Here is a 23,390-nt window from a genome sequence, read left to right as displayed (position 1 = left end):
TATAAAAATAAACACTTTCTGTGCTCTATATTATATATACAGTATATTATTCACCTTAAATATGTATAATAAATCAATCAACATGTCTTTTTACTTGGAAAAAAAACTAAGTGCGACCCACATTTACAATGTTGCAGAGCATTTACAGCATCAAAGGGATTCAAAACATTTAATAAGAAATTAGAAATAATAATAATAATAATAATAATAATAATAATAATACAGGTAAAAGTAAATGGTAAAATATATATATATATATATATATATATATATATATATATATATATATATATATATTAAATAAAAGAAATGCTCATTTAACACATATGAATAAAATATGTAAAATAGAAAATTCTAAAAGACCATAAAAAACAAATTGACACGTTAAAAAGAATTGTATTTTATTTTATAAAGAATTTATAAATTTATAAAATCTAAAATAAAAAGATAATAGTGAAAGTAGAGTAAAATGATAAGAATGATAAGAAATTATAAAAAATAACTAAGAACATAAGAATAAAAATATATAACAGAATTAAAAAATAAAGTGTATAAATAAATACAAATATATTAAAGAAATAGAAAAAGAAAATAAAAAGAAATAGATAAACTAATAAAAAAATATTTAAAACAGTCACAGGCTCTCTGGTGGTTTTAAGTGATGTAGTGAATTCTAGCTTGCTGTTGCACTGTGGCTAAAAGCAGACTATAAAACATATTACTTGTATTACATTTTATTGTCCATGGTTGTGTTTTTGATTTTGTTTTAATTTCTATTCATTTCTGTTAATTTCTAGAAGGCCTCTACTGCCATCTAGTGCACAAGTATTTAATCAGAAGTAATTAAAAAATCAGAATATTGTAGAGTAGTCCTTTCCATGCATTTCGATGTGCATTAATGCATGCATTATTAAAAAGAAGTAAAAAAGTGTTCATGGGAGAAAAGGAGAATCCTGACTATTTATTTAAAAAAATTGCCAGAGAATCTTTGGACAGATAAATCCAGATTTTACTTATTTGGACACAATACTATCAGGTGTTAGATGCTGAAACCAAATACAACACAATACAGCATCAGAACCTGAACCTACTGTGGACGAACCATCCATACAAGCACTCAGGATGAAATAGGTGAGAGAATTCTGCATGGAGAAGTAGGAAAAACTTTCTCAGTCGATGTCAGAGACTAAAACTTAGTTTTTTATTTATAATGAGAGATCCAAAATGTATATAATGGTGCACAGCTGGCCTTTATTACTTTATTAAACACTACAGTCAGATGTAAACATACATAAGCTTCTTAATACAAGTATAATTAACATTTTTATGACCAAAGTACATTATTGTTTCTGAGCAGTACGTTATTATAGCAAATCAGAGTAATTAATGGCAAGGAAAGAGCAGTTATGTACACATAATAGCAAAATAACAATACGCACATTTTAACATTTAATACTATAAAAATACCTTGCAATATATACTTCATGTAGCAATAAAAGTAATTTTAAAAGTTATAACATTCAAACTTTAGATTAGATAAAATTAAATTAAATCTGATTGTTGGATTTAAGGTCTGGTAGACTGAATATGATTGGATGGTGTTGGAATTCAAAATCTGTTTGACTGAATCTGATTGGCTGGTGTTAGAATTCAAAATCCACTATACTGAATCTGATTGGTTGATTTTGGGGTTTAGGCTCTGGTAGCCTGAATCTGATTGGTTGGTGTTGAATTTCAGACTCTACAAGACAGAATCTGATTGGTTTATGTTGGGGTTCAGGCTCTGGCAGACTTAATTTGATTGGTTGGTGTTGGGGTTTAGGCTCTGGTAGACAGAATCTGATTGGTTGGTGTTGGGGTTCAGGCTCCGGTAGACTGAATCTGATTGGTTGGTGTTGGGGTTCAGGCTCTGGTAGACTGAATCTGATTGGTTGGTGTTGGGATTTAGGCTCTGGTAGACTGAATCTGATTGGTTGGTGTTGGGGTTCAGGCTCTGGTAGACTGAATCTGATTGGTTGGTGTTGGGATTTAGGCTCTGGTAGACTGAATCAGATTGGTTGGTGTTGGGGTTCAGGCTCTGGTAGACTGAATCTGATTGGTTGGTGTTGGGGTTCAGGCTCTGGTAGACTGAATCTGATTGGTTGGGAGTGCCTCTTGGCTGAAGATGAAATGAATCTGCATCATTTTCATAATCTGCATTATCCTGAAATGACAGAAGCAGCATCACTTTAACAAGTTTTCGTTAAAATTCTCACACCTGATAAATTAAAACAGGTTACGTTCAAACTGGTTAAATATATTTGTACTCACATTTCTGGAAGATTGTGTCACTTTCTTTGATCCTGTAGAGAAATTACCATTTATGGTGGTGTTAGTTGATAATTAAGATTATTTTACAAAAGTAACTTAATCTCACATTTTAATCCCACACTGCTCATTCCAAAGACATTAGCAGTCTATACTTTGTAATTTAATTAGGGTAGGCTTACTTTAACAAAGAGACAGAATATGAACCAAAACTCCAGAATAAGAACATTTAATAAATAACTTAAATTCATTTTGTATTGGATTTAGTAAAAATTTTGATCTAGAATTTTGTGTGGCCATTATCCACACAAACTCGTGCTGCCCCTTTAAGAAAGTAATCTTAATCTTACATCATCATATATTGTCATAGAATATTATTGTCTTTTTCATCCAAACCTCTCGACCACCATGAACAGGATCAAAGAGCTGTCAAACATCTGGGACAAGACTGTAGACCTATATAAGGAAACAATGGGCAACAAGACTATCAGCGGCTTGTGGCTTTGTGAGAAAAAGACCACTGTTGGTGTGATAATCTGAACACGGAATAAAATCAAGATAACGGTCAAATATTTCTCTGCTAAGGGTGCAGCAAGACTTCACCACATTGAGGAGCTGATGGACGAGGCCATGTACCATAGAATCTTGAATGAGAACCTCCTATCCTCAGCCAGAACTGTGGGTAGATGAGTGATGGATGGATCATACAACATGACAATGACCCAAAACAAACAGTCAAGGCAACAAAGGAGTGGCTTCGGAAGAAGCATATTAAGATCCTGGAGTGGCCTAGCCAGTCTGTGGACCTGGATCTGATTAGAACATCCATGGAAGGAGCTCAGACTTTAAGTAGCCAAGTGGTATTCTTGAAACCTTTAGGATTTAGAGATTTCTGTATAGAGGAGTGGCCAAAATCCCTCCTGAGATGTGCATACCTGGTCACCAACTACAAGAAACATCTGACAATATTCTGTGTTTATCAACAGGAAAACCACACCTCCACCAGTTCTAAAGTACTAAATTCACGTTTTGCTTGATCAAATATTTCTTTTACCAAATTAATTGCAAATCAATTTATAACTTTTAATTAATGTTTTTGTTCTTTTTATTTTGTTGATATACAAATGATAGACGGTTGATAGATGGTTATGTCTTTGTAAGAGGGTAAACTCACCAAATCAGCAGGGGATCAGATAATAATTTTTTTGTTACTGTAGGTAGGTAGACAGGGAGGTAGAGAATGAGTGGGTGTGGTTTTCGTACCTGGATTGTTTCTTCTTTTTCGTTGAGCACGTATGAAGCAGAATAGTCCACTCAGAAACAGCACCAGGACCACAGATACAACAGGGATCAAAAGAGGTCCTGGGGATACAACAATTTTTTATTAGTCTCTAAAATCAGTAATCGGGTCATTCAGTAGTAGTCAGAAATTAAAAGTGACAAAACAAAAAAAGAAATACTAATTTTAAAACATTTCATATACATGCATAAAGTATATATGTCAAATAGAAAATAGAAAAAGACCATACAAAACTAATTGAAACATAAAAAGTAAAGAGTTTATGAGGTATAAAATAAATTAAAAAAAGATAATAGTAAAAGTAAAATGATCAAATGAATAATAATGACCTAAGAACATAAGAATTAAACAAACATTAGAATACCAAATAAAAGGTAATACATAAATACAAATAAATAAAATAAATGTAAAATTTAAATAAGAAAAAAGATAAACTAATAATAAAAAACTCATTTAAAACACTCACAGGCTTTCTGATGCTGTTTAGAAAGTAAAAGTTACAGGTGATCTTATTGCCAAATAAATATCTGGATTCAAATGAAATACAGTAAGAATATGTTTAACTCTAAACATTTTATTCACACAATTTCAAACACAATGTGTATTCTACCTGTCTGTGGGTTTGCCTCAGTTGAGGAGGTACTGGTGGGATTAGATGTGGTTTCTTTTGTGCTCTGTGTAGGAGATGTCATTTCTTGTGTTCCTTGTTCTAAAAAAAGGAGATTGGAACAACAAATGATGAGTAGTCTTTTCATGTATTTGAAGTGGACAGAAATTGTGATATTAAAGTATATTTGGTCTAACAAATATGTTTAATCTACCAAGAATGTTGCTTGTATTAACAAAATAGAGATAAAAAATTAATAAGCAAGCTCTATGTAAGATGATTCTAGTCACCATTAATTGAAAGATTGACCTGTGTAAAATAAACCCTGTATCCATGATCAGATTTGTATCAGATTTATATACCATATACCCTATCTGCACTACTGTTATATAATATTTATACTGTCATTCCATCTCAATCACCATCAATATTGCACTATTGTCTTATTTATGTTTATTGTGTCTTGCTGTATTGAACATAGTGTCTCCCACTCTTTTATATTATATATCTATTTCTTTTTTTTCTTTTTACTTATATTTATATATCTATTCCTCCCCCACACCACTGCACCTTGTTTTTGTCTCATGTATGTCTATTTGTGTCCCTGCTGTATTGTACACATAGTGTCTCCCATTCTCCTTTATTATATCTATTATCTGTACTTGATGTAAAATTGGGAAGGAGAGTAACGCAATTTCAATTCTCTGTATGTCCCGTACATATGCAGTACTGACAATAAAACTACTTGACTTGACTTGACTTGAGATTCCCAGTCTGATTCAGCTCCACAGAATCTCACAGTGAAGATCTCTGTTTCTCTGTCGTCATACAGAGAGAATCTTCCTATAGTAGTGTATATTTTATTCTCTTGTTGTGAATGATGCATGATATAAACAATTTTTACAAATAAAAAAACTGCAGTGGGGTGAGAAAACGTATTCAGCCCCCCTGAGTCAGTAATGAGCTAAGAACATAAGAGTCAAATAAGAAACATTAGAATAAAATAGTAAAAATAAATAAATAAAAATAAAAAACTAATTTAAAAAAAAAGAATTTAAAACAGCTACAAACTTTTTGGTGATGTTTAGAAAGTAAAAGTTACAGGAGTTACAGGTGATCTTGTTGCCAATTAAATATCTGGATTCAAATAAAATACACTAAGAATATGTTCAACTCTGAAATAGTGTGTGAATAAAATATTTAAACACAATGTGTATTCTACCTGTCTGTGGGTTTGCCTCAGTTGAGGAGGTACTGGTGGGTTTAGATGTGGTTTCCTTTGTGCACTGTGTTGGAAAGCTTAATGATGTAGAAGAGGATGTCATTTCTTGTGTTCCTTGTTTTAAAAAAACGAGATTGGAACCCTAAATCACGAGGAATCTTTTAATGTATTTGATGTGGACAGAAATTGTGATATCAATGTGTATTTGTTCTTACAAATATGTTTGCTCTACCAAGAATGTTGCTTGTATTAGCATAACAGTTTAAAAAAACAAATAATTACATATACACGCAAGCTCTGTGTAAGCTGATTTTACTCACCAGTAACTGAAAGATGGACCTGTGTGAAATAAACCTTGTATCCATGATCAGATTCCCAGTCTGATTCAGCTCCACACCAGAATTCACCAGAATCTCGTTTTGTCAAATTATTGAATCTCACAGTGAAGATATCCGTTTCTCTGTTGTCATACTGAGAAAGTTTTCCAAAAACCCTCCATATTTTACTCTCTTTAACCGGTGCTTTGTAAATACAATAATTGGCTCCTCTAAAGCAGAAAAACTTGGGGTGATCTTTAAGGGATTGTGGGTATTTGCAGGTGATGTTCAGACTTCCTCCTTTATAACGAACTGCATCGATACATTTCTCATGGTGTTGATCTGTCAGTGATAAATAATTTAAATAATTACAAGAAAAGAATATATAATGTAAAATTACACAGTATTATTAATAATAATGTAACAGAATAATCGTAGCTCAGCTGTCATACTGATTTATACTGAATAAAATACTTAGTGACTATGTAAATAGGCTTCATTGATCAGACACATCAAAAGCATGGTATTATTTTGCAGTGTGTTGTAAAGTTAGCTTCAGTTAAACAGTGAGAAAATGTTATCAGTATTTATGTAATGATCTAGAAATGTAATAACATCCTAACAACACCATAACAACCACTCTGTCAGCACTTAGCAACATCTGTGAAAACATTAACAACAGTTAGCAACAAAATAGCTATGACAGCAGCACCATAGCAACCACCTAGTAAACTTGGAACACCTGGAATACCATATGAAGAAATTACATCTGCAACATTTATCTGATGCTCTTATCCAGATTGACTTACATGATTATTCATTTTACAGATGTGGGCCAATGTAGAGTTAGGAGTCTTGCCCAAGGATTCTTACTAGTGTAGATCAGCATTCAGTCACCCAGACCTGGAATTGAACCTCATTCTCCCACATGATAGGGAATCTCACTGACAACAACAATTAGCAATGCAGTAGCATTCACCTTGGATACCAGTCTTAGTGATGCCATGGTAACATCAAGGCAACATCATCAATTTAGCTGTGCAACAGTTCTGCATTTTCTTCAGGAAGTGCACTTTTCTAAATCAGTATGAACAGTCTGCTCTCATTGTAGCAGACATGATTGTCTGGGGATGACTTGTGAACACCCACACCTATATGAGTTATCTTGAGAGTGAGGTTGATTGAACACAGCTACTTGTCATTGTGCTCATTGCAAAGTTATAAAGGGTTATAAAGTTCTACAGGGCTGTGTAGTTTCTCTATAAATGTGTATATTGACGTTGGCATTGGCAAATACAGTGGCTTGGGAATGTATTCATGCCATCTTTTCCATATTTTGTCACATTACAACCACAAATATAATCTTCCCATCAACTCAGAGCAGCTTCCCTGTCCCTTCTGAAGAAAGCAGCCCAAGAGCATGATGCTCCCACCACCATGTGTTACCAAGTGGGGATAGTGTGTTCAGGGTGATGTGCTGTGTTAATTCTCCGCCACATAGCACCTTGTTCCACATGTTAGCCGTGTCCCCAACATGGCTTCTGGCAAACTGCAAAATGGACTTTTTATGTTTGTTTTTTTTTTTTTAAACAAAGGCTTTCTTCTTGCCACTCTTCCATAAAGACCACATTTGTGCACATTTAAGCTGCGGATCTCTGCATTTCATCCAGAGTGGCCATGGGCCTCTTGGCTGCATCTCTGATCAGTGCTCTCCTTGTTTGGCCTGTAAGTTTAAGTGGACGGGCTTGTCTTGGTAGGTTTACAGTTGTGCCGTACTCTTTCCATTTCCAGATAATAGATTGAACAGTGGTCCGTTGACGTCATGTTCAAACCGGGAAAATCTTTTTATAGCCTAAGCTTGCTTTAAACTTCCCCACCAACTTCCTGAACTGTCTGCTGTGTTCTTTGGACTTCCTGATGCTGTTTACTCCCCAATATTCTCTTAACCAACCGTCATGGCGCAGCTGTATTTGTACTGAGATTAGATTACTCACAGATGGACTGTCATTAGTCATTAGTAGTCATCTGGCAACTTCTGAATGCAATTAGTTGCACTCAGTATTCAGGGCTGAATACTTTTGCACACCACACAGTTTTTTATTTGAATAAAATTTTATTTGAATCATTTATCATTTTCTTTCCACTTCACAATTGTAAACCACTATGTGTTGGTCTTTCACATTAAATTCCAATTAAATATATTTTTACATTTGTGGTTATAATGTGACAAAATATGGAAAAGTTCAAGGGGTATTAATACTTTTGCAAGCCACTGTATGTACATGTGTAATATTGGCATCGGTACCAGGAATACACCATAGAAGACTAATATTACCACCCACAATGGACAGTGCAGTGCAGTGGGTTGTAATAATGGTGACTGGCGGTGTCTGGCTAAAACAGACACACATTCAGTGCAGGAGACGCCGCCCACATATCCTATAGATCAGTGCAGCGTTCTTTAGCTTCTGTGTAGAGCAAATGTTGCAAACTGGTACATTCCAGAATCATTGAACATAACACTTCTTTCATTCCCTTAACTGCTTTATCTGAACATGAAAAATGATAAAAGGTGCAGTGTCTGGGTACACTTACCTCTATTTATCTTCAGTTCCACTTGTATGTGGTTATATGTATTTGATGATATATTAACTCCACACTGGTACCTTCCAGAATCTTCTACAGTGAGTTCTCTCATCATCACCCAGAACTCTGCAGAGCTGGTGCTATCAATCAGTGAGAATCTTCCTGTATTTACTGGTTTATCTTTATCTCCTGTCCTGATCAGGTCGGTACAGTTCACCCCAGAACCCTTACAGAAGTACTTGGTGTTTGATGTGTATCTTCTATCATATTTACACTTGATGAGAACTCCTCCTCCTGAATATCCCCTCACTTCACTGGAGGCTTCACCACCTGATAAAAGAGACCAAACATCCATTTAAGTAAACTCTTCATAAAACACTGATATCTGATAGTTCTGATTATTTATAAGATCAGTTTCTTACCTGAGATCAGGTAGAGGGTGAAGATGAGGAGGATCTTCATCCTGAGCTCAGTTTTACAGATCTTTACCAACACTAGTCCACTTCAGACTGATATTAGAGGCTCTTGAACACTCTTTTCTCTTTCTGACTGTGTTCTTCAGTGTGTCTTCTGCTGCTTCTTATTTATAAACTGAGGTTATGCCCACTTCCTCCTCGGCCCTCAGGAAGTCAGAGCTGCAGGCCTCTTTAATATGATGTTTGAAAAGCTACTTAAAGATCACTTGAAGTAAACAGCAGTGTTTCTGTGCTGTTTTTAAAGCAGTTTTTAATACCTGTAACTTTATCTTTACACACAATTCAAATTTATTTAACATTTTGTATTTCTGTACATTAATGCAGTCTTTTATCTTATTAATAACACATGAAATATTATTGCTGTAAACAATAAACACTTCAGATACTTTCAATATTTAGTTTAAATGCACAGTATATCACTAGCTATACAGCTGGATTTATGTTTGTGTTTTTAAAGCTGTATTAATCTGAAGGTTTTAAGGCTTTAAGGGGGGGTAATACAGGCTGCATTTACAGAGTGGAAACAGAGGGGGCGCTGTTGTTACAGCTGTCATCTATTGACCTCATGTAATTTACAGGAAAATAAATCTGTTACAGTTAAGAAAGGGACTCTGACTTTATGAAATAAAATATAAGAACTTATATCATTAGAAAAACAAATGTTTATAAACATATACTTTAATTTAATAATGAGACGTATAATGGTGCACAGTTGGCCTTTATTAATTTATTAAACATTAGTCAGACAAACACACATTATCAGCTTCTTAATAAAAATATAAGTAACTTTTTATGGTAAAAGTACATTACGTTATTGTTTCTTACAATGCATTATTGTATTGTTTCTGAGCAGTAAGTTATTATAGCAATTCATAGTTCATGATGGAAAGGAAAGAGCAGTTATGTACACATAATAACAAAATAATACACACATTTTAACATTTAATTCTATAAAAGTACTTTGCAATATATAAATCTTGTAGCAATAAAAGTATTAGATTTGATAAGATTAGATAGATCTTATTGGTTGGTGTTGGGGTTCAGACTCTGGTGGACTGAATCTGATTGGTTGGTGTTGGGTTTCAGGCTCTGGTAGACTGAATCTGATTGGTTGGTGTTGGGTTTCAGACTCTGGTAGACTGAATCTGATTGGTTGGTGTTTGGTTTCAGACTCTGGTAGACTAAATCTGATTGGTTGGCACTGCCTCTTGTCTGAAGACGGAACAAATCTATGTCATAATTCCCATCATCCTGAAACGACAGAAGCAGCATTCATAAAGTTTATTGAATGTCTTCATTAAAACTCTCACATGTGAAACAGTAATTGAAGCAACATATTATATTTTTAACTTTTTTATATATATTTTACTCACATTTCTGGAAGATTGTGTGACTGTTTCTGACCCTGTAGAGAAATGAACATTTCTTTTGGTGTTAGTATGTATTTGTTGTTTATATTTGTTTATATCTACATGCATGTAAAGCATCTGAGGTAACTGCAGTTCACCATGTAACCCAAATACAAACAGAAACAACATTTAATTATATGATATCAAAGGTAATATTAATACAATTAAGTGTATCATCAAACTTGATTTAGTTATTTTATGCATATCCACTCATTAACAGTAGAGGGCAGCACCTGACTATTAGTTTAAACCCTGAGCTCTTGTTTACAGAGAAAGATAAATTATAAGGTAGTAGACGTGGGAATCTCGGCATGTTATGATCGTATTCAGTTATAATTCAATGATCTGTGATGCGTTTATTACAAAATGATTATCAATCAAGCAACCTTATTAATCTTTTCCTTCTACGCAGGATTTACTTTTCCTCATTGTATGAATACTTGGTACTATTATAGTAAAGTTTCTGTAATGATCCATAATAAAACCCACTATTTAATATTTTTTACGCTACATCTATTTACTATTTGGATTTAGTTATTTCAATTAATTAAATGACTAACACAGAACTCTAGGATTAAGTTTAATGTTAGAGTAATGATGACACAAGCTTCCGCCACAATATTAAAACCAGCTACAAAGAAACAAGAAGGTGATTCTAAAGTTATGGCTCACCAGTGTGATGTAATGTTTATATGCAGCTGATCTGTGTTTAATCTGTGTATTTATAAAGCATTATGCAAAGTATTAATAGAGCTTTTTTTACTGTATTCTAACATCTTAGTCTAGTTTTGATGAATTTTAAATGAAGCGTGAATGAAAGTAGCAGATGGCTCAGTAGGTAGTTAGCAGGATAACATTATTGAATGTTTGGGTGTGGCAGTTGTACCTGAGGTTTGTCTTCTCTTTCTGAGAATGAAGAATAAGAGTGCACTCAGAAACAGCACCAGAACCACAGATACTACAAGAATCACAACAGGAAACACTAGTGCTGAAGATAAGAATAAAATGTATAAAAAAATTATTACATCAATATATGCAATTTGTAATTTGTTGTTTTATTTTCTTGAGTTATATATGAGGGTTAGATAAATTGGTAATTATATATGTGGAATGTAGTCTCTAGAGGTAAAGAAACAAAGAATAAAAATTAAAATATGTTTAAATCTGACATTTGTATGAGAATTAATCTTTTTTGTATATCAGAATGTATATGGTGTACCTGTTTGTTTATTTGTGGATGGTGTAGAGGATGGTGTAGAGGATGGGGTAGAGGATGGGGTAGAGGATGGGGTAGAGGATGGGGTAGAGGATGGTGGAGAGGATGGTGGAGAGGATGGAGTCTTAGCTTCTACTTCTGATTCTGAAAATGAAGATTTTAAATTGATGTTTTATTATTAAATTATGTATGTGTTTGGTTTAAAATGCATTTTATGTCAGGAAGTGAACTTATAATGGTATATGTAATTTCTCTCATTCCAGTTCATATTCAGTGTTCTTTGGATATCAGTTTTATAAGCAGAGTAAAATCTGACTGCAGTTTTTTAAAGAACATGAATTAACTTGAGAAAAGTGGCATAATTCAATTAAGGGTTTGGTTATTCGTGTACATAATGATAAAATACAAATTAAAATCAAATATCTACTCACCGGTAACGGCGAGGCTGATCTGTGTGAAGTAAACCTTGTATCCATGATCAAATTTCAAATCTGATTCAGCTCCACACCAGTATTCACCAGAATCTTCCTCAGTCACACTGCTGATGCTCACTGTGAAAGTCTTCATTTCTCTGTCGTCATACAGAGAGAATTTTCCCTTCTTTATCCATCTTTTACTCTCTTTAACATATTTTGTAGAACCACAGTAAGAAGTGCTTTCTCTCCTACAGAGGAACTTGGGTTTACTGATGAGGGATTGTGGGTAATTGCAACTGATGTTCACTGTTTGTCCTACGTGACCTTTCACACTGATGCTCTTCTCATAGTCTATATCTGTCAATCATAAACAATACAGATGATTAAATTTACATTATTCAAAGATCACTCAAAAGTTTGTACACATCTACAAACAGCCAGTTCTCTGGAGGAAACACACTTCATGAAACTGTTCAGCTCTGCTTTGTTAAGAATAGCATGTAGAAGCAGGTTGCATGTGTACAGTATTATAAAGACTGCGAAGCCCATATTTGTTTTTAAATATCTTGTTTAATCATTTTTTAAATTCATTTTAAAAATGTCTACACTCTAAGAAAAAGATGTACGATATAAGTACTTTTTTTACTCAAAGGTACACTCTTCATACACTACTGTTCAAAAGTTTGGGGTCACTCAAACAATTTTGTGTTTTCCATGAAAAGTCACACTTATTCACCACCATACGTTGTGAAATGAATATAAAATAGAGTCAAGACATTGACAAGGTTAGAAATAATGATTTGTATTTGAAATAACATTGTTTTTACATCAAACTTTGCTTTCATCAAAGAATCCTCCATTTGCAGCAATTACAGCATTGCACACCTTTGGCATTCTAGCTGTTAATTTGTTGAGGTAAGCTGGAGAAATTGCACCCCACGCTTCTAGAAGCAGCTCCCACAAGTTGGATTGGTTGGATGGGCACTTCTGGCGTACCATACGGTCAAGCTGCTCCCACAACAGCTCAATGGGGTTCAGATCTGGTGACTGCGCTGGCCACTCCATTACCAATAGAATACCAGCTGTCTGCTTCTGCTGTAAATAGTTCTTGCACAATTTGGAGGTGTGTTTAGGGTCATTGTCCTGTTGTAGGACGAAATTGGCTCCAATCAGGCGCTGTCCACTGGGTATGGCATGGCGTTGCAAAATGGAGTGATAGCCTTCCTTATTCAGAATCCCTTTTACCCTGTACAGATCTCCCACCTTACCAGCACCAAAGCAACCCCAGATCACATTACCTCCACCATGCTTAACAGATGGCGTCAGGCATTCTTCCAGCATCTTTTCATTTGTTCTGCATCTCACAAACATTCTTCTTTGTGATCCAAACACCTCAAACTTGGATTCATCCGTCCACAACACTTTTTTCCAGTCTTCCTCTGTCCAATGTCTGTGTTCTTTTGCCCATCTTAATCTTTTTCTTTTATTAGCCAGTCTCAGATATGGCTTTTTCTTTGCCACTCTGCCCTGAAGCCCAAAATCCCGCAGCCGCCTCTTCACTGTAGATGTTGACACTGGTGTTTTGCGGGTACTATTTAATGAAGATGCCAGTTGGGGACCTGTGAGGCGTCTGTTTCTCAAACTAGAGACTCTAATGTACTTATCTTCTTGCTTAGTTGTGCAACGCGGCCTCCCACTTCTTTTTCTACTCTGGTTAGAGCCTGTTTGTGCTGTCCTCTGAAGGGAGTAGTACACACCGTTGTAGGAAATCTTCAATTTCTTAGCAATTTCTCGCATGGAATAGCCTTCATTTCTAAGAACAAGAATAGACTGTCGAGTTTCAGATGAAAGTTCTCTTTTTCTGGCCATTTTGAGCGTTTAATTGACCCCACAGATGTGATGCTCCAGAAACTCAATCTGCTCAAAGGAAGGTCAGTTTTGTAGCTTCTGTAATGAGCTAGACTGTTTTCAGGTGTGTGAACATGATTGCACAAGAGTTTTCTAATCATCAATTAGCCTTCTGAGCAAATGAGCAAACACATTGTACCATTAGAACACTGGAGTGATAGTTGCTGGAAATATAGCTGCCTCTATACACCTATGTAGATATTGCACCAAAACCAGACATTTGCAGCTAGAATAGTCATTTACCACATTAGCAATGTACAGAGTGTATTTGTTTAAAGTTAGGACTAGTTTAAAGTTATCTTCATTGAAAAGTACAGTGCTTTTCCTTCAAAAATAAGGACGTTTCAATGTGACCCCAAACTTTTGAACGGTAGTGTAATTGTACCCTTAAAGGTACAATATTGGTCTTTACAGGGTCAGCTGTTCCTGCAGAGCTGAACACAATCAGCCTCAGTAGCCGGGCTACGTCAGGTTTCAAGATGGGACATTTTAGATGCAGAATGAGTGCCCCTAAAGCTCCCACAAGTCATTAAGCAGAAAAGATACTGTAGTTGAGGGAGACAGTTCTAAGCTTGCAGCAAATTGTGCCGGAGTGTGAAGCTGACTAGCAATGGTAATACATCTAATCTGTTCCACCAACTCAAGCAGTTCCACTACATACAATATTCTCCTTATTCTGGCCTTTTATACCTTTTGTTGTATAAGTTATGTATTGTTGATAAAGCCTATAGATTTGCTTATTTGTTTTGGATATACAGTAAAGTTACTGTGCAAAATTTTAGGCAGCAAAACAAATTACTCTAATCCGATTATCTCAGCAATATGAGTGCTTTTACCTGAAAAAAGCACCACATATGATTTAAACAGACGCAAAAAACATAAATACAGTAAAACATAACAAGGAATTCTTATTTTTAACTATTAGTATGTTTATATATTCTGTGAGTCAAGCTGAAGAACAAAGTGTAAAGATTCCAGATTTCTCCTGGATGCTCCTCAGTCAGCATGTGTTCCGTCAGCAGCTCACCTGATTTACCACATTTACCAAATTACAAAACCAGGTGTTGATCAATATGATAAGAAGTAGAAATAACTATATTAAACTGAGATGAGGAGGAGAGACTGGGAGATGTCAGGGCTCTAAAAGCTCTGCTTTTTGTAAAATTGCTGTTTGTATTTATTGTAATGCTAAGCTAGTATTTCACTGAGTTAATAAATACTTAATTCATAGATAAGAAGCATTTTCTTTACTGGATTTCCCACAGGTACCTAAACATTTGCACAGTACTGTATATTTAAAGAATTATATAGTTTTTGTAAGAGGCTTCAGATAAAATTTTCAGATTGTAGTAGTAACAGATTTCCATTGCAGGGGTTCTTAGCAGTTTTTTGAAGGCCTTCAATGTATTTATATCGATATCAAAATTACATCGTTTTGACTGAAATCAAGAAATATATTGTGATATAAATTTACGCCATATCGTCCAGCACTAGTCTCTAATATGTATGAGTGAATGCCGTGCGAGCTGGTTTTTGTGAATAAAAAAGTGCTCAGGTGTTTCTATTTAGCCCTGATTTAGATCACTGGATTAGAGGTCTCTAAAAAAAAAACAGGATTTCGGCTCTTGATCATGAATATTCATACATGCAAACACATCACCTCTGATTGGCTAACAGCACTGCAGCAGAGAACACCTACCTGCCCATCCCCCCCAGTCAATTTTAATAAGGCCTAACTCAGGATTTATGCAATAAGACTAGCAAAACCTCCTGCACCTCCTACACCTTAGCCTGTGTCTGTCCAGTGTCTTATCCTTTTTTTTGGTCCTTTCTGTTCCTGTTTTCTATTGTTTACCTGTCATGTTTCCCAGCCATGTGCTACTGTTGTGTTTTGGTCCTGTCTCCACCTTAGCCCAGCCTTGTGATCTGTAACCTCTCCTGTCTCATTTGTAACTCCGCCCCCCTCATTACCTCCACAGGTGTCCCTAGTGTGTACCTGTGTATAAATACCCCATGTGCTCCTTTGTTCTCTGTCGTGCTTTTTGTCTGATCTTGTCTTGTTACTCTGTCCACATCTAGTTTATCTGTTTTGTTTAACCACAGACCAGAAGTGATGGGCAGATGAAGCCTCATTGGGTGTATGGCACATTTCCTAAACTCTATCGACACTGTGTTGAAACTGTGTTGCTGTATCACTTAATGGCGACATCTGCTGGACTGAGAAAGTCATTGCAAGCAACTGTGCGAGGAAATGCATCGGTCACGTGGTTTTCCTTAAAATGATACGAGGTCCAACACAGGGGTTCGCCTTGTTTTCTCGGTGCATGCGCCGAGGTTTCAGTGTCGTCAGACCCATCGCTACCAAACGATACAGGAAGTGTATCGGTCACGTGGTTTTCTTTAACTTAAAACGCGCACCGACACGGGGTTTCGCCTTGACAGCTCGGCTCATGTGCCGGGGTTTCAGAGTCGTCAGACCCATCACTACAGACCAGCTGTGTTTTTTTGTCTTCAGTATTTCAGGTTTGCTTTTTGTAGTTTGTTTCTTTGTTTGTTATTTTTGGTTGTTTTTTCAGTCTTTTAGTTTGTCCCCTGTTTTTTAGTGTTTTGTTTTTTTTTAAATATGGAAAATAAAGACTTGCATTTGCATCTTGCTTCCTCCTCTGCGTTATACCTGCAGTGTGGTGAAAAACAAAATCTTGCTTTTTAGTTGTTTTAATACTCACCTTCATTTATCTGCAGTTTTACTGGGGTAGAAATGTCTTTTTGTCTGAATGTTTCAACTCCACACTGGTACGTTCCAGAATCTTCTACAGTGAGTTCTCTGATCATCACCCAGAACTCTGCAGAGCTGGGTTTATCAATCAGTGAGAATCTTCTTCTGTTTTTCCATTTATCTTTAACTCTTGTAATGATTAGGTTGACACAGAATGGCCTTGAATCCTTACAGAAGAGCTTGTTGTTTGAAGTGTATTCCTGATCATATTTACACTTGATGAGAACTCCTCCTCCTGAATATCCCCTCACTTCACTGGAGGCTCCACCACCTGATAAAAGAGACCAAACATCCATCTAAGTAAACTCTTCATAAAACACTGATATCTGATAGTTCTGATTATTTAGAAGATCAGTTTCTTACTTGAGATCAGGTAGAGGGTGAAGATGAGGAGGATCTTCATCCTGAGTTCAGTTGTACAGACCTTTACCAACACTAATCCTCTTTAAACTGATATTAGAGGCTCGTAAACACGCTGCCCTTTTCTTTCTGTTTTCTTCAGTGTGTCTTCTGCTGCTTCTTACTCATAAACTGACTGGTTATGACCACTTCCTTTGTGGCCCTCAGGAAGTCAGAGCTGCAGGCATATTTATATGATGTGTGAAAAGCTTCTTCAAGATCACCTGAAGTAAAAAGCAGTGTTTCTGTGCTGTTTTTAAAGCAGTTTTTAATACCTATTATTTTATCTTTACATACAATTCTAATTTATTTAACTTTTTTATTTCTGTACATTAATGCTTTCCTTTATTCTGTTAGTAACACATTAAATATTATTTCTGTAAACATCAAACACTCCAAATACTTTCAGAATTTCACATAAATACATATAAACAGACAGTATATCACTCAAATAGTGCTGGATTTATGTTTGTGTTTTTAAAGCTGTATTAATCTGAAGGTTTTAAGGTTTTAAGGGGGGGTAATACAGGCTGCATTTACAGAGTGGAAACAGAGGGGGCGCTGTTGTTACAGCTGTCACCTACTGACCTTATGTGATTTAAAGGAAAATTAAATATGTTACAGTTAAGAAAAGGACTCTATAATCTCTTATATCATCAGTACAAAAACTAGAGTCAGCAAACACTGTTTATAAACATATATTTTAATTTAATTATGAGGCATATAAGGGTGCACAGTTTGCCTTTATTACTTTATTAAACACTACAGTCAGACATAAACACACATTATCAGCTTCTTAATACAAATATAAATAACTTTTTATATTATAAAGCTACATTACATTATTGTTTGTTACAATGCATTATTGTATTGTTTCTGAGCAGTAAGTTATTATAGTAAATTATAGTTTATGATGGAAAGGAAAGAGCAGTTATGTACACAACAGAATAACAATACACACATTTTAACATTTAATACTATAAAAGTACTTTGCAATATATAATTCTTGTAGCAATAAAAGTAATTTTAAAAGTTAAAGCATTAGATTAGATAAAAATAAATTGAATCTGATTGGTTGGTGTTGGGGTTCAAAATCTGTTACACTGAATCTGATTGGTTGGTGTTGGGGTTCAAAATCTGTTACACTGAATCTGATTGGTTGGTGTTGGGGTTTAGACCATGCTAGATGGAATCTGATTGGTTGGTGTTGGGGTTGAGGCTCTGTTAGACTGAATCTGATTGGTTGGTGTTGGGGTTAAGGCTCTGGTGGACTGAATCTGATTGGTTGGTGTTGGGATTCAGGCTCTGGTAGACTGAATCTGATTGGTTGGTGTTGGGGTTGAGGCTCTGGTAAACTGAATCTGATTGGTTGGTGTTGGGGTTGAGGCTTTGGTAGACTGAATCTGATTGGTTGCCACAACTTCTTGTCTGAAGACGAAACAAGTCTGCATCATTTTCATAATCGTCCTGAAATGACAGAAGCAGCAGTACTTACTTTCATTAAAACTTTTTACATTTGAAACATTTATTAAAGCAACAGGTTATGTTTAATCAGGTTTATATATATTTGTACTCACATTTTTGGAAGATTGTGTGACTCTTTCTGACCCTGTAAGAAAAATAACATTTGTTTTGGTGTTAGTATATATCTGTACTTGTTTTAGTATATCTCTACTGTAATTATATAGTACCTTCTCTACATGCATGTATAGTGACTTAGATAATTACATTTAATTATATGGTATCAGAGGTAATATTAATACAATAAAATGTTATCAAACTTGAATAAAGTGTTACGCAAAATATATAATAGAAGTTTTAAGTGTATGAGTATATGTGTGTGTGCATGTCATGTTAGTGAGTATTTGTGTGTGTTAATGCGAGTGAGTGTGTTTCTTTGTGTGTGTGTGTGTGTGTGTGTGTGTGAGTGTAAGTGTGTGAGAGAGAGTCAGTCTTCAGCACAGTGATGTTGTGTCGACAGTTTGGAGGAAAATGAAGCGTGAATGAAAGTAGCAGATGGCTCTATACATTGCTTGCTGGATTAGCGTCCGTGCTAACTGACCATAAATCAGTAATGATTAACAGCGCGATAGCACAAGTGGCCACACATTCACACACACACACACACACACACACACACTCACATTTTGGACGATGCATCTAAGAATAAAAAATTCCCAATCTCCAGTAGGTATGAATGTGCTGTATTTAGGTAGTAAGGTGTGAAATGTTTGGGTGTGGTAGTTGTACCTGAAGTTTGTCTTCTCTTTCTGAGAGCGAATATGAAGAATAAGAGTGCACTCAGAAACAGCACCATAACCACAGATACTACAGGAATCACAACACGAAACACTAGTGCTGAAGATAAAATAATATTATTAGTATTAATAAATCAGTACAATCACCATATGCAATTTATAACTTGTTTTGTTTTTTCTTAAGATGTTTTGGAGGTTTAGGTATAATGGGTATATACAGTATAATGGGTAATTATATATGTGGAACGCAATATCTACAGTTAAAGGACATTTTTGCTGTGAATAAAATGTATTTATCAGAATGTATATGGTGTACCTGTTTGTTCATTTGTCTCAGTTGAGGATGTTTCAGTGGGTTTAGGTGTTGCGTGAGGTGAAGTTGTGGTTTCCTCTGTGTTCTGTGGAGTAGAGCTTAAGGGTGGAGAGGATGGAGTCGTTGCTTGTACTGTTGGTTCTGAAAATGAAGATTTAAATTGATGTTTTATTGATAAATTATGTATGTGTTTGGTTTAGAATGCATTTTATCTCAGGAAGTGAACTTTTATGTTTTTATATTTATGTAACTTCTCTCTTTCCAGTTCATATTCAGTGTTCGGTGGATATCAGTTTTATAAGCAGAGTAAAATCTGACTGCAGTTTTTTAAAGAACATGAATTAACTTGAGACAAGCGAGATAATTTAATTCAGGGTTTTGTTATTTCTGTACATTAAAATAAAATACAAATAAAAATCAAGTATCCACTCACCAGTAACTGTGAGGGTGACCTGTGTGAAATAAATCTTGTATCCATGATCTTTTTCCCAGTCTGATTCAGCTCCACACCAGAATTCACCAGAATGTCATAAGAAGTATTATAAAATACTTTATATCATTCCCTTACATTATCTAGAGGAACTTCTTACATTATTAGTCCTGCATAGAAGAAAAAACTATGCAGGAGGAAGAGCGTTCTTTTATAAAGCTCCCCAACTTTGAATTAACCTCCCTATTAAAATACGGGACTCAGACACACTCTAAATCTGTAAATCTAAATTCAAAACATTTCTATTTGCTCAAGTTTTTGAATAATGTCTCATTACAATCTCTGTAATTTTTCTCTTACTGTTTCGCTTCTAACTATTCCTCTTACAGCTCATCCAGCAAATATAAACCCTGCCCTAATCATATTCCCTGATTAGCCCTGCATTCCCACATGTGAGATTATGCACATGCATTTTTACAGCAGATTATAATGAGGATTTATGCAACTGGGAACAAGCATGTTTAAAAAGAGTCTTTGAAGAGAGTCTGTCCGTACGCTGCTAAAAATAACATAATTCATTATTTTCATTATGTTACTCACCTTCATGTATCTTCAGTTCCACTGGTGTGTAGATGTCTGTTCTTGACGATATATCAACTGCACACTGGTACGTTCCAAAATCTTTTACAGTGAGTTCTTTGATCATCACCAAGAACTCTGCAGAGCTGGTCTTATCAATCAGTGAGAATCTTCCTGTATTTACCCATTTATTCTTTTCTCCTGTCTTGATCAGGTCATCACAGTTCGGCCGTGAACCCTTACAGAAGTACTTGTTGTTTGATGTATATTTCTTATCATATTTACACCTGATGAGAACTCCTCCTCCTGAATATCCTGTCACATTACTGGAGGCTCCACCACCTGATAAAAGAGACCAAACATCCATCTAATTAAACTCTTCATAAAACACTGATATCTGATAGTTCTGATTATTTATAAGATCAGTTTCTTACCTGAGATCAGGTAGAGGGTGAAGATGAGGAGGATCTTCATCCTGAGTTCAGTTTTACAGATCTGCACCAACACTAGTCCACTTCAGACTGATATTAGAGGCTCTTAAACACTCGTTCTCTCTGTCTGACTGTGTTCTTCAGTGTGTCTTCTGCTGCTTCTAACTCTAAACTGAGGTCATGCCCCCTTCCTCTTTGGCTCTCAGGAAGTCAGAGCTGCAGGCCTCTTTTAATATGATGTGTGAAAAGCTACTTAAAGATCACTTGAAGTAAACAGCAGTGTTTCTGTGCTGTTTTTAAAGCAGTTTTTAATACCTATTGTTTTACCTTTACACACAATTTTTTTTTCTGTACATTAATGCAGTCTTTTATCTTATTAATAACACAAATATTATTGCTGTAAACAATAAACACTTCAGATACTTTCAATATTTAGTTTAAATACACAGTATATCACTAGCTATACAGCTGGATTTGTGTTTGTGTTTTTAAAGCTGTATTAATCTGAAGGTTTTAAGGCTTTATGGGGGGGTAATACAGGCTGCATTTACAGAGTGGAAACAGAGGGGGCGCTGTTGTTACAGCTGTCACCTAGTAACCTCATGTAATTTACAGTAAAAATAAATATGTTACAGTTAAGAAAAGGACTCTGAATGGAATTTATTTTTGGAATAAAAATATGATCTCTTATATCATCATTACAAAAACTAGAGTCAGCAAACACTGTTTATAAACATATACTTTAATTTAAATATAACACTACAGTCAGACATAAACGTACTTTATCAGCTTCTTAATACAACTATAAGTAACTTTTTATATGATGAAGCTACTTTACATTATTGTTTCTTACAATGCATTATTGTATTGTTTCTGAGCAGTAAGTCATTATAGTAAATCATAGTTCATGATGGAAAGGAAAGAGCAGTTATGTACACATAATAAAAAAATAACAATACGCACATTTTAGAATTAATACTATAAATGTACTTCGCAATATATACTTCTTATAGCAATACATTTTAAAGGGTATAGCATTAGATTAGATAAAAGTAAATTGCATTTGATTGTTTGGTGTTGGGTTCAAAATCTGTTACACTGAATCTGATTGGTTGGTGTTGGGGTTTAGAACATGATAGATGGAATCTGATTGGTTGGTCTTAGGATTTAGGCTCTGGTAGATGGAATCTGATTGGTTGGTGTTGGGGTTGAGGCTCTGGTAGACTGAATCTGATTGGTTGACGTTGGGGTTCAGGCTCTGGTAGACTGAATCTGTTTGGTTGGTGTTGGGGTTCAGACTCTAGAAGACAGAATCTGATTGGTTGCTGTTGGGCATTCAGCCTCTGATTGACTGAATCTGATTGGTTGGTATTGGGGTTGAGGCTCTGGTAGATGAAATCTAATTGGTAGTTTTTGGGGTTTAGGCTCTGGTAGATTGAATATGTTTGGTTGTTGTTGGGGTTCACACTCTAGATTACAGAATCTGATTGGTTGGCCTTGGCATTTTGGCTTTGGTAGACAATCTGATTGGTTGTTGTTGGAGTTCAGACTTTGGTAGACAATCTGATTGGTAGTTGTTGGGATTCAGGCTCTGGTAGACTAAATCTGATTGCTTGTTTTTGGGGTCCAGACTCTACAAGACAGAATCTGATTGGTTGCTGTTGGGGTTGAGGCTCTGGTAGATGGAATCTGATTGGTTGGTCTTGGGATTTAGGCTCTGGTAGATGGAATCTGATTGGTTGGTCTTGGGATTTAGGCTCTGGTAGACTGAATCGGATTGGTTGGTGTTGGGGTTGAGGCTTTGGTAGACAGAATCTGATTGGTTGGTGTTGGGATTCAGGCTCTGGTAGACTGAATCTGATTGGTTGGTGTTGGGGTTTAGGCTCTGGTAAACTGAATCTGATTGGTTTTGGGATTCAGGCTCTGGTAGACTGAATCTGATTCATTGGTGTTGGGGTTGAGGGTCTGGTAAACTGAATCTGATTGGTTGGTGTTGGGGTTGAGGCTTTGGTAGTCTGAATCTGATTGGTTGGTGTTGGGATTCAGGCTCTGGTAGACTGCATCTGATTGGTTGGTGTTGGGGTTTAGGCTCTGGTAAACTGAATCTGATTGGTTGGTGTTGAGATTCAGGCTCTGGTAGACTGAATCTGATTGGTTGGTGTTGGGATTCAGGCTCTGGTAAACTGAATCTGATTGGTTGGTGTTGGGCTTGAGGCTTTGGTAGACTGAATCTGATTGGTTGCCACAACTTCTTGTCTGAAGACGAAACAAGTCTGCATAATTTTCATAATCGTCCTGAAATGACAGAAGCAGCAGTACTTACTTTCATTAAAACTTTTACATTTGAAACATTTATTAAAGCAACAGGTTATGTTTAATCAGGTTTATATATATTTGTACTCACATTTTTGGAAGATTGTGTGACTCTTTCTGACCCTGT

At 35.5% G+C, this 23,390-nt stretch overlaps 1 protein-coding gene and 1 long non-coding RNA gene across 5 annotated transcripts in view; one reads left to right on the top strand and one right to left on the bottom strand.

Annotated features, from left to right (window-relative positions):
• LOC107197313 (B-cell receptor CD22-like) overlaps positions 1-23,390 on the top strand; it is a 191,480-nt gene that overhangs the window by 52,759 nt on the left and 115,331 nt on the right. The window lies entirely within an intron of this gene.
• Positions 3,547-5,559, bottom strand: LOC125785794 (uncharacterized). The gene is made up of 3 exons (XR_007428142.1): positions 5,437-5,559; positions 4,218-4,316; positions 3,547-3,669 (listed from the first exon to the last, which is right to left on the bottom strand). It is a non-coding gene; the product is annotated as an uncharacterized LOC125785794 (long non-coding RNA).

The sequence above is a fragment of the Astyanax mexicanus genome, chromosome 21 (assembly GCF_023375975.1).
Source record: "Astyanax mexicanus isolate ESR-SI-001 chromosome 21, AstMex3_surface, whole genome shotgun sequence".
NCBI classification, from domain to species: domain Eukaryota; kingdom Metazoa; phylum Chordata; class Actinopteri; order Characiformes; family Acestrorhamphidae; genus Astyanax; species Astyanax mexicanus.
The sequence above is the reverse complement of the archived record's forward strand: the minus strand, read 5'-3'. Positions and strand labels throughout refer to the sequence as shown.